Source organism: Rousettus aegyptiacus, unplaced genomic scaffold (assembly GCF_014176215.1).
Source record: "Rousettus aegyptiacus isolate mRouAeg1 unplaced genomic scaffold, mRouAeg1.p scaffold_m13_p_8, whole genome shotgun sequence".
NCBI lineage: Eukaryota > Metazoa > Chordata > Mammalia > Chiroptera > Pteropodidae > Rousettus > Rousettus aegyptiacus.
In genome coordinates, this window is record NW_023416311.1 from 13598891 (window position 1) to 13613047 (window position 14157).

General features: G+C 40.7%; 1 non-coding gene across 1 annotated transcript; it reads right to left on the minus strand.

Annotated features, from left to right (window-relative positions):
• Positions 1-284: 284 nt before the first annotated feature.
• LOC118607164 lies at positions 285-388 on the minus strand. Its single transcript, XR_004952709.1, has one exon. It is a non-coding gene; the product is annotated as a U6 spliceosomal RNA (small nuclear RNA).
• Positions 389-14157: the final 13769 nt, after the last annotated feature.

A 14157-nucleotide genomic window follows, 5' to 3' on the forward strand; every position in this document is an offset into this window, starting at 1 on the left:
CACTGTGAATAATGCTACTCTGAACATTGGTGTGCAAATATCTTTTTAGATATGGGTTTTCAAGTCTTTGGGGTAAATACTCAGTAGTGGGATTGCTGGATCATAGGGTAGATCAGTTCTTAGTTTTTTGAGGAACCTCCATACTGTTTTCCAATTTGCAGTCCCACCAGCAGTGTGTGAGGGTTCCTTTTTCTCTGCATCCTCTCCAACATTTGTTATTACTTGTCCTGTTGATTATAGCTATTCTAACAGATGTGAAAACATATCTCATTGTGGTTTTGATTAAAAATATGGAACACTTCACGAATTTGCATGTCATCTTTGCTCAGGGGCCATGCTAATCTCTATATCGTTCCGATTTTAGTATATGTGCTGCCGAAGCAAGCACCCATTCTGCTTTTTGTGTCTATAAATTTGACTATTCTATGTACCTCAAGTAAGTGGAATCATACAATGTATTTTTTTTTCAACTGGCATAACAACTTCAAGGTTCATCCATGTTTTAGCTTGTGTCAGAATTTCTTTCTTTTTTAAGGGTGTGTAGTATTCCATTGTATGGAGAGATCATATTTTGTTTATCCATTCATCAGTCAGCTTTCACCTTTTCACTATTGAGAGTAATTATGCTATGAACATGGGTTTGTAAATATCTTTCTGAGACCCTGCTTTCAATTCTTTTGGGTTTATATCCAGAAGTGAAATGGCTGATAATTCTATTTTTAATTTTTTGAGAAACTGCTATACCATTTCTCACAATGGCTGCATTGTTTTACACATCCACTAACAATGCATAAAGGTTCCACTTTCTCCACATGCACGTCAACCCTTGTTATTTATTTATTTTTTTTCATAGTAGCCATCCTAATGAGTGTGAGGTGATATCTCATTGTGATTTTGCTTTACATTTCCCCAATGATCAGTGATGTTGAGTATCTTTTCTTGTGCTTGTTGGCTGTTTGTATATAGGTCATGGGATCTTAAGACATCATCGCCAGCTGAGGTATGCCATATCCTAATTGTAGGGAAAAGAACTAAAGGGGAGAAATGCAAACTTCTAAATCTATAGAGATGGAAAGTAGATTAGTGGTTGCTGAGGGCGAGGTGAGGGGCAGAATGGGAAATGACTGCTAATGGGTACAGGATTTCTTTTTGGGGTAATGAAATATTCTAAAATTAGGTAGTGGTGATGGCTTCATAACTGTGAACATACTACAAAGCATTGAATTGTGCAATTTAAATGGGTGAGTCTTATACTTATGAAGTTTATTTAAGTAAAGCTATCTTTAAAATGCTGCCTTTTGAAAGTGGAACTGTAACAGTAAAAGTCATATAGCAAATGTTACTATTTATTAGCCAACTCTATTGAGTAAGAATGAATGTTACAAATTTTTGGTGAATTTACATTCCTACCCAGAATTTCAGTTACTCTCTCCTGCCAGTTTCCTAAATCAGTTTTTATTTCTTCAGTCTGATTTTGTCTTATATGAGTACGCTTTAGGTTCTTCTAATCCAGGAAACCTCTTTATTTCATCTGAGGGGGTAAGCAAACCTCCTTTGGCAGACATACTAAGTTAGACAGGGAGGAGTCAGCTAACCTGGGTATCTCTGGGCCTCACCCCACACCCTGAATGTGCAAAGGCTGACCAGAGAGAAAATATCATGGTTGGTGGGTCTTCTCAGGAATGGGGTAAACAATTGCCTAAGCTGTGTTATGCAGGACCTTAAAAGGTGCCTTCCCAATTCCCACACCTAAATTATCCCCTTTTGTCTTCCGATGATCTGAAGTCACACTATTATTTCCATAGCCCTGGGCTTGTCACCATGGCATGAGGCTGGTCCCTAAAGGGCCAGGAAACTCTACCAAGACCCTGAGGGCTTTTGGGTTTAAATCACAGACTTCCATGTATACAAAGAGGTTTTCCCAGGCTTTGCTCTGCATGTATCCAGCTTATATGTCTCTCCTTGGTAAATTTGGAGGGGTGTCCCTCTGCAAGCTTATTGAATCAGTAAGGAAGATAAGTGGCTAAGAAAGCTGGAGGAAAGATGGCAAGTAGTTTAAGGTTTAAGGTACTAGCACTATATTTTGTTAGAATTTGGTAGAGGGCTGTTGAACCCTTCTCTTCCAACAATGGTACTTCTATAGGCCTTAGACAATACCAAAAAGGAGTGTCACCCCTCCACCCACCATCCTTTTTGAGGCTCCAAAGAGAGGAAATGACTGGCCCAGGACTGCATGGCCAGTTAGTAGTAGAGCCAGAGCTTCCAGCAATCCTGCCTGTGCATTTCCACTCAAGCGCCACAGTCTGATCTCGCCCAGCCAGCAGCCTCTAGTTTGGGAGCTTCCATTATAAAGGAGGAGCCAGGAGAGCAGACGTCAATGCAGCCCTCTCCAGAAGGCCTCTGTCCACCCTTCCCCACATGTCGCTCCTGCACCTTTTTTTGGAGCTAGCTTCTCTCCTGGTTTGTCTTTTGCCTTCTCTGCTGCAGTCTCCGAGCCTGCACCATCTGGAATTGTAACTCTGCTAAGGATCTTCATAACTTTTCCCACCCCCTCCGCCATGTTCTGCCTTGTGGGCCCACACCAACGCAGATTTACCGAGTACAGAGTGTTCTCCTTTTATTTATTTCTGATTGCTTAGGGAGAAAAATGTTGCTTCTCAGACTTTAGAATTCTTAGCATTTAAATAGTGACAAAATGATTCTGTTTACCATGGTCCTTCATGCTGTCCTCTGATTTGCATCATGGACAAGGTCTGTGGCTTAAACAGGTTAGGTATGTGAGCCAGGAGGGGCTGCTTTGTCCCCTTGGCCTCACAGTCTGCTCCTCTGCTGCAGCCCAAATCTTATTCTCTGAGGTCAGGAGCTCTAGAAAGCTCTCGCTGTCTTGGAAAGTCTGGCCTGTGCTCCTTGTGCAAAGGAGATGCCTATTCCTTCTTCTCTGAAACTCTGTAACTCCCTTTCCTCTCTCTCTTTCCTCCTTGATCCTGTTCATTCTTTCCTCTCTTCTTCATCTTCTTTCCATCTCCAGATTTTTTCACCCTTGTGACCTAATGTCATCCAGTTACTACCCTTCTCATGCTGTATCAGCGATTTTTTTGCATGCAGATGTGATACAGTTGGCTCATTTGTTGTTTGTGATATCAACCATCTAGGAATGGCTCAGGCCAGGGCCTTGCTCAAGAAGCCAGGCTATTCCTAGGATGGGAATCTTTTCCTCTTTATTTTACTCAAGACGTTAAGTAATAGGAAGATCTTGTTGCTCCTTGACGCAGGGAAGTCAAGTACCCTAAGGTCTGTGCATGTTTCCACTTTTGCGTCTCCCTGCCTCCTCTCAAGCAGAAGTCCTAGATTGGCAGAACACAGACACCCCTCCATTGTAACAACTCCCATGGTGCAATTTGATTCTTTGTTTGCAAGTTAGCAGTGAGCATTTGAATTCTGTGTCTGCACTTGATTATTGTATCCATTGTACTATCGCATTGGCATACAGTATGTGTGGACAAAAAGGTGTGAAGCAATCTCTCTGCTATTTGAACTTTCACCATGTTCATGATCTGTAGCCTTAGTGTCTCTTGCTTCATATTATTTGTTGTTTCATTCTACAGGTGCCCTGCTGCCCACCCCCCAACATTCAAACAATTAGGACAGAGATATCTAGCTCTGCATACAGGATCTTAAAATCACGAGGTGGTCAACAGGGTTGAGCCAAATGAAAATGTCACTGTTTGATCATTTTTTAACCTGCAAAATACTAAATGTCTTTTGACAAGGATACAAAGTATTCATTGCTCAGGGCGTCTTAATGCCATTGGTGGCCTAGTCCTCAGGCCTCCTTCCCAGTGCAGGAGGTTTTTACACCTCCCTCTGACATAGCCTTCCTTCGGGTGTAAAAAAACAAGCAAAGAAACAAACGAAACAACTTCTAAAATGTCAAACCTGATGTTAGGTTATTAATTTTTATCAAGAGATAGAACTGCCAGGCTAAAATCAGCTCCCTGTGAAGACAATTTGGCATCACAAAGTGGCTTGGTGGTCCGTGGACTCAGATTATTTTAAAGGGAGTATTCTCACATGCAGGGGCCTGTGTGGGGATGGGCCAGCCTGAAATAGATGGCCCCAGCCCAGCTGAACACCTTCTCTAGCAAGCCCGCTACAAAAAAGGCCAGTTTTCTCTGTGAGACAGCATGTGCCCTGCGAAGGTGATGAGAACTGATCAGATAATCTCAGGGTCATGGGGTGATCCTGAGGACAGCTCGATCTCCACTGAGAGAAGTTTGCTAGAGCCCATAGGGGAAGCCAGTGGGGTTGACTTGGCTGATTTCTGAAACCTCAAATAATCCACGATGGCTGAGGCTGAAACAAGGAAAAATCGTCTTCCAGAATGTATTTTCTCCTCCCTTCCCACCTTCCTTCTTTTCCTTCCCTCTCTCTCTTCCTCCCTCCTTTCCCCTTCCTTTCCTTCTTTCCTTCATTCCTATATTCACTCTGTCTTTCTTTATTTTTTCTTTCTTGGGTCTTTTCTTGGGGGGAAGGATTATAATTTTTCAATAAAGTGCACATATTTTAAGTGTACAATTTAATAAGTTTGACAAGTATGTACACTCATATAACTACTGTGTCAATCACCCCAGAAAGTTCCTTTGTACCTTTTCCAGTCAAATGCCTCCCCAGATGTCCATCAACTGAAATGATAAAGGAATAGATAAACAAAATGTGACCTACCCATATAACAGAATATTATGCAGCCATAAAAAGGAATGAAGTACTGAAACATGCTACAATGTGGGTGAAGCTTGAAAACATTATGCTGAGTGAAAGAGGCCAAGCACAAAAGGCCACATATTGTCTGGTTCCATTTATATGAAATGTCCAGAATAGGCAAATCTATAGACAGAAAGTAAATTATCAGTTGCCAGGGGCTGGATGGGGGCTGAGTGCCAATGGGTATCAGGTTTCTTCTGGAATTAGATAGTGGTGATAGTTGCATAACTCTGAACGTACTAAAAATCACCACATTATACACTTTAAATAGGTTACTTTATGGCATATGAAATGTATCTCAATAAAGCTGTTATTTTTTAAAGAAAGGTATAGAGCATTCCTATTATCCCAGAAAGTGCCTTTGCACTGTTTCCCAGTCAATTCCCACTCTAGTCAATACACACCCTAGAGGCAACCACAGCTGTTTTATTTTTTTCAACATAGATTATTTATGCCTGTTCTAGAACTTTATGTAATTGGAATCATATATTTGGCATTCATTTGTGTAAGTCTTCTTTCACTCAGCATAATGTTTTTGAGGTTTGCCCATGTTGTTGTGATAGTAGTTTGTGCCTTTTTTTTTTTCCTGTGTAGTATGACTTTACTACAGTTTCTTTATCTATTTTCTTATAGATGGTTTTAGCTATTATGAATAAAACTGCTATGGATATTCTTATGCAAGGCTTTTCGTGGACATGTGTTTTTCTTTCTTTTTGGTAGATATGTAGAAATGGAATTGCTGGGTTACACAGTTTTGTTTTTAGTTTTGTAAGAAACTCATAGACCTTTTTCCAAAGTGGTTTTACCATTTTACACTCTCCTAACAATGTATGGGAGTTTTGATTGCTCCCCATCCTCACCAACATTTGGTGCTGTCAGTCTGTCTAATTGTAGTCTTTCGAGGTGATATGTTGGAATTTTGAATAAATTCCATTTATTAATTTTTTTTAATGGTTAGTGCTTTTTGTGTTTTGCCTAAGAAATATTTGCCACCTTAGGGTCATGAAGAGAGTCTCCTATGTTTTCTTTTAGACAATGTATTGTTTCAGTTTTTGTTTACATCCAGGATCCATTTTAGTTTAATTTTTTGTTATGATCTAAAAAATTGTGGTTCAGTTTTCTTCCTTTTGAATAGACAATTATTTCAGCCCATTTGTTGAAAAGAATTTTCTTTCCCCATTGGATTATCTTGGTATCTGTGTTGAAAATCAGTATATATATATAAAAAATATATATAATACATATAAATATATACAATATATAATATAATATATAATATATTATAACAGATAATATATTATAATATATAATATAATATAATATATATATTTATGGACTCTGTTTTCTGTTCCATTGATATTTGTGTATGCTAATAGCAAATCTATGAACATGGTACATCTCTTTATTTATTTACGTCATCTTTAATTTCTCTTAACAGTGTTTGGTAGTCTTCAGTATAGAAATCTTCCATGTCTTTTATTAAATTTATTCCTAAGTAGCATTTTTATTTTAATAGAGGAACCTTAAAGCCACAGAGGGATGAAGGTGAAGTTGTAGATGGACAGATGATGGACTGATGTTCAGGGCTGGGGCCCTATTAGGCACCCCAAATAATCACTAACAAGAAGCAGCTGGTCGCATAGGTGGTCATTGAGTGCCTTCCATCTGGATATCAGAATCAAGCCAATTCTCTGGGGACATGATAGCCAAGAAGTCTGTGTTTGCTTATTCCCTTTTTGCACTGAAATGAACACCTTTTTAGTCTTCCTTTTGGACACCAGATGTATTACGTTGGTCAGGTACAGTGCCTTTCCAATTTCGGTGTCTGGGAGGCCTCACTCTCCTGGGATTTCTTCTCTTCCCACAAGGCTCAGGTGTTTGACTTTTCCAAGGGTCCTTGCTGGCTAGCTTGTGACTAAGATTTCTCTGTTTCTTATTTCCATGAGTATCCTAACAGTATTGTCCTCCCATTTGCATGTACTAATGAGGGAACTCCTGCTTCCTGCATCCAAGAATGCCCAACACGCACATCTGAGAATCCCCTTTGGTCTCTATGTCACCTCAGTTTGGAGCCTTTTGTTTTCCCCTTGGTTGTGAGGTTGTGTAAGTGTGTGCATGTGGACACAAATAACTAGAACTCCTTATCTTTGTAGTTTCGTCACATATAGGCAGAAGTCTTATTGATAATTTGGAGTGAACCCATCAGAGGCATCCTGAACAAGGGGGGAGTCTGAAAGGCATGCTGCAAGGAAGATTTAAGAGAACTGGGGTCTTCAGGAAATGCTTGGAGGCTTGCAAGACTGCCTAGAAGAAGGAGCACATATGTTCCTGATGTCATATGGGGAGGAGGAGAAACTGTAGGAAAAACATTCGGCTTAATGTAAAAAGCTTTATAGGAGCTGTACAACCATGCAATAGGCTTCCTTGCCTCATTATGGGGTCCATAGCCCTGGAATGTACAAGCGGATGCTGTCAGAGATTTCTGCACTGGGCAAGATGATGTGACCTTCAAGATCCATTTAATTCTGTGTCTAACGCTTTACCGGGAGTTGATGAATATTCTCCTCTCAAGAAGACGTCTCCAGGGAAAGGAGCACAAAGAAACATATTTTTGAAGGTGAAATCTCAGGAGCAGTGATATCAATGTGGAGAGGTGTTTTAGCTGGGGACTTGCCATGGACTCTAGAATTAGACTGTGGCTGGTAAACAAGACCAGCCATGATCCATTTCACTAAGTAGAAATGCCTTCCCTCATCAACATGCTTTGTTTGGCCAAAGCGAGCTCTCCTAAACCAGTTTGGCTAGGCTTCCTGCTTCTTTGCATCTTCTATCCATGAGAAAGTGCCAGAAGGTGCGACATCAGGGCTGGAGGAGAGAGTGGGGGATGCAGCTTCAGGAAACACCTACTCAGGCACTTCGAGGAGGGAATCCTTCTCTCAGCACTAGCATGGAGCCAACTTTTCTTTCTTTATGACTCAATCCCCATTAATTAGAAAAGCTGCCCAAGCTTTCCTCATTTCAGTCAGAAGTTCTGCCCATGCCTTAGCTGTTGGAGCTGTACGAATTTGCTCCTTTCTTCTTTAAGGTCTCCTAGGAAACTTGTCTCTTCCAGATAGTCCTCTTCAGGGGGACCCCCAAGCCCTTTCCTGGTTTCTGTAGGTGGAGGATAATAGCTTTTCCTTGTGCTTTAGGTTGGTCTCACCGTTAATTTATCTTCTCAAGATGCATGTCTGGGGTCTTAAGTGGAGGCTAGAGATGAGGAACGCATCACTTCCATCATGGAATGAGAGCATCCTGGGCCAAAGAAAAGAGCCTTGAGGTTGGACACGCCTAAATTTGTTTGAATTAGTTCAGACACTAGTTAGCTGTGTGGTTAGTTTATTAACTCATCTGAGCCTCAGTTTCTGCAGCTATAAACATGAGGTGATGACATCTCTTATACTTGGTTGTTGAGATTGTTCAAAGAGATAATATGTGTGGCAGCACCTAGTGTGGTACTTGGATTTGAGTAGGAGCTCGATGAATGCCACCTCCCTTTCTTACTTTCCATCACTTCCTGGTCTTACTTTCCAATACTTCCTTCCAAGGTCTTCTTGGCAGGTACTCAGCAGGAACACTGGTGGTTCTAGGTGTGGAAGGAGCAGTCTTATTGGATGGAAAGTCTTGGTGCCTTTTAGAACTTTCAGAGAGATCCACAGACAGAGAAAGCGGCCACTGTATGCTATTCCGAGCATGACCTGAGGAGTGGATACTGGACTCCATTTGTTATTTGTTTACTCACTACCCCAAAGTGGCCTGAAATTCCTTCCATTAGTCATTTCCATTTTTAAATTGTCTTCTGGAATTCATAGATTCACATGGAGAAATAATAGTCTGTAGGCTGGAGCATAGAAAGCCATTTTCAAGGGTGGAGAGGAAGGCCAGATTTGTTGTCTGTCTCTCATCCAATAGCACATTGGACCCTTTAAAAATGAGATTAGTTGACTGATACCTTGGAGCAGAGACTCTGTCATCTTTTAAAAAAATCTGGAGCTTTGAGTATGGGCCCTGCCTACAGCAGGAGGTCATCAACATTTTTTTTTATGAACCAGTGAATGTCCTTTAAAAATTATATGATTCTGACACATGCTACAACATGGATGGACCTTGAGGACATTATGTTAAGTAAAATAAGCCAGTCACAAAAAGACAAATACTATATGATCCCCCTTATATGAGGTACCTAGAGTCATCAAATTCACAAAGACAGAAACTAGAAGGGTGGATGCCAGCAGCTGGAGGTAGGAGAAATAAGGAGTTGTTTAATGGGGACAGAGTTTCAATTGGAGGTATGAAAATATTCTAGAGATGGATGGAGGTAATGCTACTGAATTGTACACTTAAAAATGGTTAAAATGGTAAATTTTATGTTATAAGCTCACCAAAAAATAGCGTATAATCTAATCTGTGTCCTAAATTTTAAAAATGTGGTATAATCAATTATTTCTCAATATTAATACCATGAAGTAACATTTGTTAGTTGTAAAAATATTGCTGGATTTGCTCGCTTATTCAACCAACAGTCCTCAGTGTCCAGCTCCATGTGAGCCTCTGAGCTCAGCATGAGAATTCAAAGATTCAGTCCCAAGCTTACTCCTCCAGACTTAGATTCTGAAGGTAAACGTGAAGTCCTGGCCCGTGAAGCCCCAATTCAATGAGTGAAGCTTGCACTCTGGCAGAGGAGTCTGTGGGAGGACTGATTACTTTCCACTGGTTTTGGAGGCAGGCTTGGCGGGGATGGGGTAGCAGTGGTAGTGGTTTAGCTGGAGCCTATTGTGTAAGGGGGATCTCAGAAGGATGGAAAGGGTGCTGTGCTGGTAGGGCCCACCCTGGACAGAGTTGTGATGTTGTCAGGCGAGTCTGAGAAATGGCAGGAAATTGGTGGGGCTCAGGTGGAGCCCTCGGTGTCCAGTGAAAATGAGATGACAAGAGTACATCACAGGGACTTCAGTGTCCTCAAATATGGTGCCACGCACACCCCAGTCTCCTGTCAGCTGGTCATCTTGGCTCAGTTAAAAAAAAATCTCTGTAATTCTCAGTTTTCTCATCAATAAAATACTTCTCAAGTTGACAGGATTAAATGAGAAAATCATTATGGAGTATTTAACAGATATATCTGTATCATCTATATTTACATTTATATCTTTATATTTCTCTATATCATATATAGATCTATATAATCTGTGTCTATAATACATACACAAAAATAGGTCAGGGTGGGAGGACTCTGCAGGTCTGGAAACAAGCCTTGATTATTTATAGGTTTCGCTTCTCTCTTTTCAGTGAGGGCTTTTTGGTTCTAGGGAGTGATGAGAACATCCTGGGTGTGTCTAGCACCTTTGGTGTCTCTGGCCCAGAGTGTGGCTGTGAGTGCGGGACCCAGGGAGGTTCTGGGTGGAGACTGGGGTGTCATGGGAAAGGGTATTGAGGCTGTGAGTTACTGCATTGGAGTCCAGGTCAGAAGTGCAGTCCCTTAGGTGAATCAGTTTGCTTTGTTGTCATGGGGACCACACTGTCTTGATTCAGCCCCATCCCTCTTACCTCCTGGAGAAATAGGGAGGCAATAGGGTCATTTTCATCAATGAAAGATGATGCATTCATACACCCACATGGGTGGCAAGTGCGAATGACTTAGTTGTGATACAGCCCAAAAAAGTGATTTGTTCAACAGCAGACATTGGAGGGAAGGGAGGGGTGGGAGCACAGTAAGGCTCTATTAGCCATTGATAACTCAGCTTGAGTCATCTATCAGGACTGTGGAAGGCCAACTAGGAATAACCAAATATTAGGACCTTGGGAAGAGGGAGAGGAAGTCAGCACAGAAGGAATAATTGAGAGCCTATGAATTCTATACACATTCACTGATAATCCACTAATAATTATAATCACTAATGTTTATTGAGCGCTTATTATATATCTGCAACCGTACGAAGTATTTTATATCTATCCATCTTTATGAGCTTTTTCTTTGGATGGGAAAAAATTACATCTTTATTTTTATCCATTCCTAATGGATTATTAGTATTTTCTTAAATTATGAGTCTAGGCAACAGACCAGAATATTATTATCAGTGCTATACTCTTGTCACCTAGGGAATCACAGATATTGAATCAAAGAGGACTGACACTGCAAATTAATGAAGGATCTAGGCTATTTTTTGGCACCTGGAGGTGTTGTAAGCTTTGTGGATACAAATGGCATCTCCCCCCAACCCCCGCCCCATAGCTTTATGAGCCATGTCAAGATAACCACTGAGAGAAGATGCCTGGAATGCTGCCAAAGAGGAGGTGAAACAAGCAAAATGTTCAGGTTCTCATGTCTTTAGGCTAACAGGTTAATTTATTAGACTCATAAGGAAGTCTGAAAAGGGGTCTGATGAACTAGTCAGTCTCATTTACTTGTTTCTTTGATGATTTTACTCTTTTCCCTCTTTATTCACTCTTGTTATTGAGATATACTTCGCATCCCATGAAAGTCAGCCTTGTATACAATTCAGTGGAGTTCGGTATATTCTCAAAGTTGTGTAACCGTCACCACTATCTAATTCTAGAACATTTTCGTCACTCCAAAGATAGCCCTGTCCTTCAGTATTAATTCCGTACCCCACCCCAGTCTCTGGCCTGGTAACCACTAATCTACTTTCAGGTTTATGATGTTTTGTAATTTTCATGGTACAAGTCTTGCACTTCTTTTGTTATCTTCGTTTACATTTAAGGGACATATTTGCCGAAGGACCTTTTCCAGCGAGGCGCATTTTGACTGATCACCTTTGTTTTAGCAATGACATTATGATTTTCATTACCTATGAAATGTAAGAGGATTCTCAAATTACTCTTAGTTCCCATGATTAACATTTTCATCTAATCCTCAAACTTTCGCGTCAGCAATGTTGTCCAACGAAGTAAAAGCTATACATCAGGGCTATATCTCATAGCTGTACTCTGTAGGGGTCGGATTTCATATAAATTAAAACAGTGTATCAGTTTGGAATGCATATGGATGCAAGTAACAGAAAACCCGACTTTAGAGGCTGATGCCAAAAAGAATTGTTTTTTCCTAGGTAGCAGAAAGTTTAGGGGCAGATATTCTGGGATGCATCATTAGGAACCCAGGTTCTATCTATTGTCCCATTCCTCTATCAATAGCATAAACCTTCATCCTCAAGCCTCCTGTCTGATGGTTGCAAGATGGCTGCTATACCTTCCAGGCCTCACATTTATGTTCCAGCCAGGAAGAAGGAAGAAGGGTAAAAGAATGAAGGCCTTTCTCTTAGCAAGTCCTTACCTCCTTATTTAGGAGAAATCCTCCCCAGGGAATAGGAAAGCCAACCAACAGTGTCTGCTTTATATTAACTATTTTACTTAATCCGTGTTTTAATTGACTGAGGTAGATAATCTTTTTTTTGTTTCACATATGTGGAAACTTAAAGAATTTATGTAACTTGCCCAAGGCCACACTATCAGTGGCAGAGATAAGACTTACAATAATAACATATTACATTTTCCTAGCCTATGTTTCATCCTTGTATATAAAGCACTTTCTCATTCATTTTTTTTCAGTTGGGTGTCACCAAACTTTGTGAGATGGGCAAGGCAGATATTGGAATAACCTCATTTTACAGAGAGACATCTGAGACCTAGAGAGGTAAATAATGACTTGCCCAAGGCACCCAGTTGGCAACTTCCAGAGCTGGGATTTAACCTCAGGTCGGGTGTTCTATCTTCTAGACACATTGGCTGGGTGCGATCAAAAGGTACAAACTGAGTTCACGTGCGTCAGTTCTGCTTAGGCCCAGCTTCTCTTGCAGTGATGGGGGTGTGTCTGGGACTGTGAGGTGATGAGCCCACAGTTTGTCTTGGAATAAAACACCTGCACAGAGGTGACCTGCATCGCTTTTTTACCAGTTATTTTCACTCCTTTGTGTGTGTTTCCAGCTTTGCTTCTAGACAGGTATCTGCTGCCCAAAGGGGAGTTTTCTAGACCTAAAAGTCAGATTTTATTCCAAGTATTATCTGTCTTCTCTGTGGACACAGGTAATGCACTGGAGTGAATGTTTCCTGACAATCCAGCCTGATTATCTGGTAAAGGGAAGAAAAGAAAGAACTAAGTCCGAGTGAGTTTTCTTTTGGCCTTAATAGAATTAAATATGGTTTTTAAAAAAGCAAAATAAAAGCCCTCAGCTCATCCATTTTCTTAAAGCCTGTGTTTATCATGATGAATGTGGCTCCGAGTTCCAATCTGGATGCCTGGTCTTTGAGAAAGATCTGTAAGTGATTTATAGAAGAGCAGACTTGAAGTTCCAGTTGCAGCGCATAGACAAGCACAATGGATTGCAGCATTTGGATAGAAATATGCCCATTTAAAAATAAAAGTAGGATGTTTTGATGTTGTGTTAAGTAAGAAAATGTTGATATACACAGATTGGTATCATGCCAAGGCCTTAACTTGGTCCTCAATATCAAGGCCCATAGTAGGTACTCAAAATAGTCATTGAATAATTCTGGGAGTCAGGCCAACTTAATGAATTGATCACTGGACTTTTGACACCATAATTAGCCAAACAATTAAAAAATGTCTTGTATATTCTCTGGTTATTCCATAACTCAAAATGATCTTTTAAAATAAACCATTGTCGAAAGAGTGTTGTAAATTAGGGGACGAAAGCCTAAATTCAAATCTGCTTTCATCAAGGAAACCTCATGTAGAAATAATCATTTCTTTCCCACTTTCACTAGTGGTCTGAAATGTGAGCAACATTGGCTGCTGACATAAACAAGCAGGCTGCCCGCTGGGTTCCATTCAGCTTTTGATCAATGCAAGTTAAGAGGCTGCCTTGGGAGTTAATTACACAGATATGTGATGTGATGTGGCCGGCAGATCACTGCTGGATATGAATCAAGAGGGAGAGTTTTTAAGCATTCCTAACCACTCACTTTCATGGATGCGGCAGAAACAACCAGGACAGAATTCCCTTTTTTAGTAATGTCTTCTCCATCTTCCCTCCTTCCAGGTGCTCAGGCTAATAACCTTGGAGTTATCTTGACTCCTCTTTTATGTTTATCAGATCCATGAGCAAACCCTGTTGGCTCCACTTTGAGCATATATGTGTAATCTCACCACTTTGAACTACCTCTGCTTTGACCTACCATCATTTCATACCTGGGCTATTGAAATAGCCTCCTAGCTGGGTGTCCTGCTTCTACCCTTGTCTTTTTATAAGCTACACTCAACATAGTGAGTCAAGGGATTCTTTTAAAAAATTGAAACTCCTCTCAGTTCTCAAATTTTTCCAGATACCCATCCTGCTCAGAGTAAATCTGCTCCCTTGGTCTGCCGCTCTTCTTCTGGCTTACTCC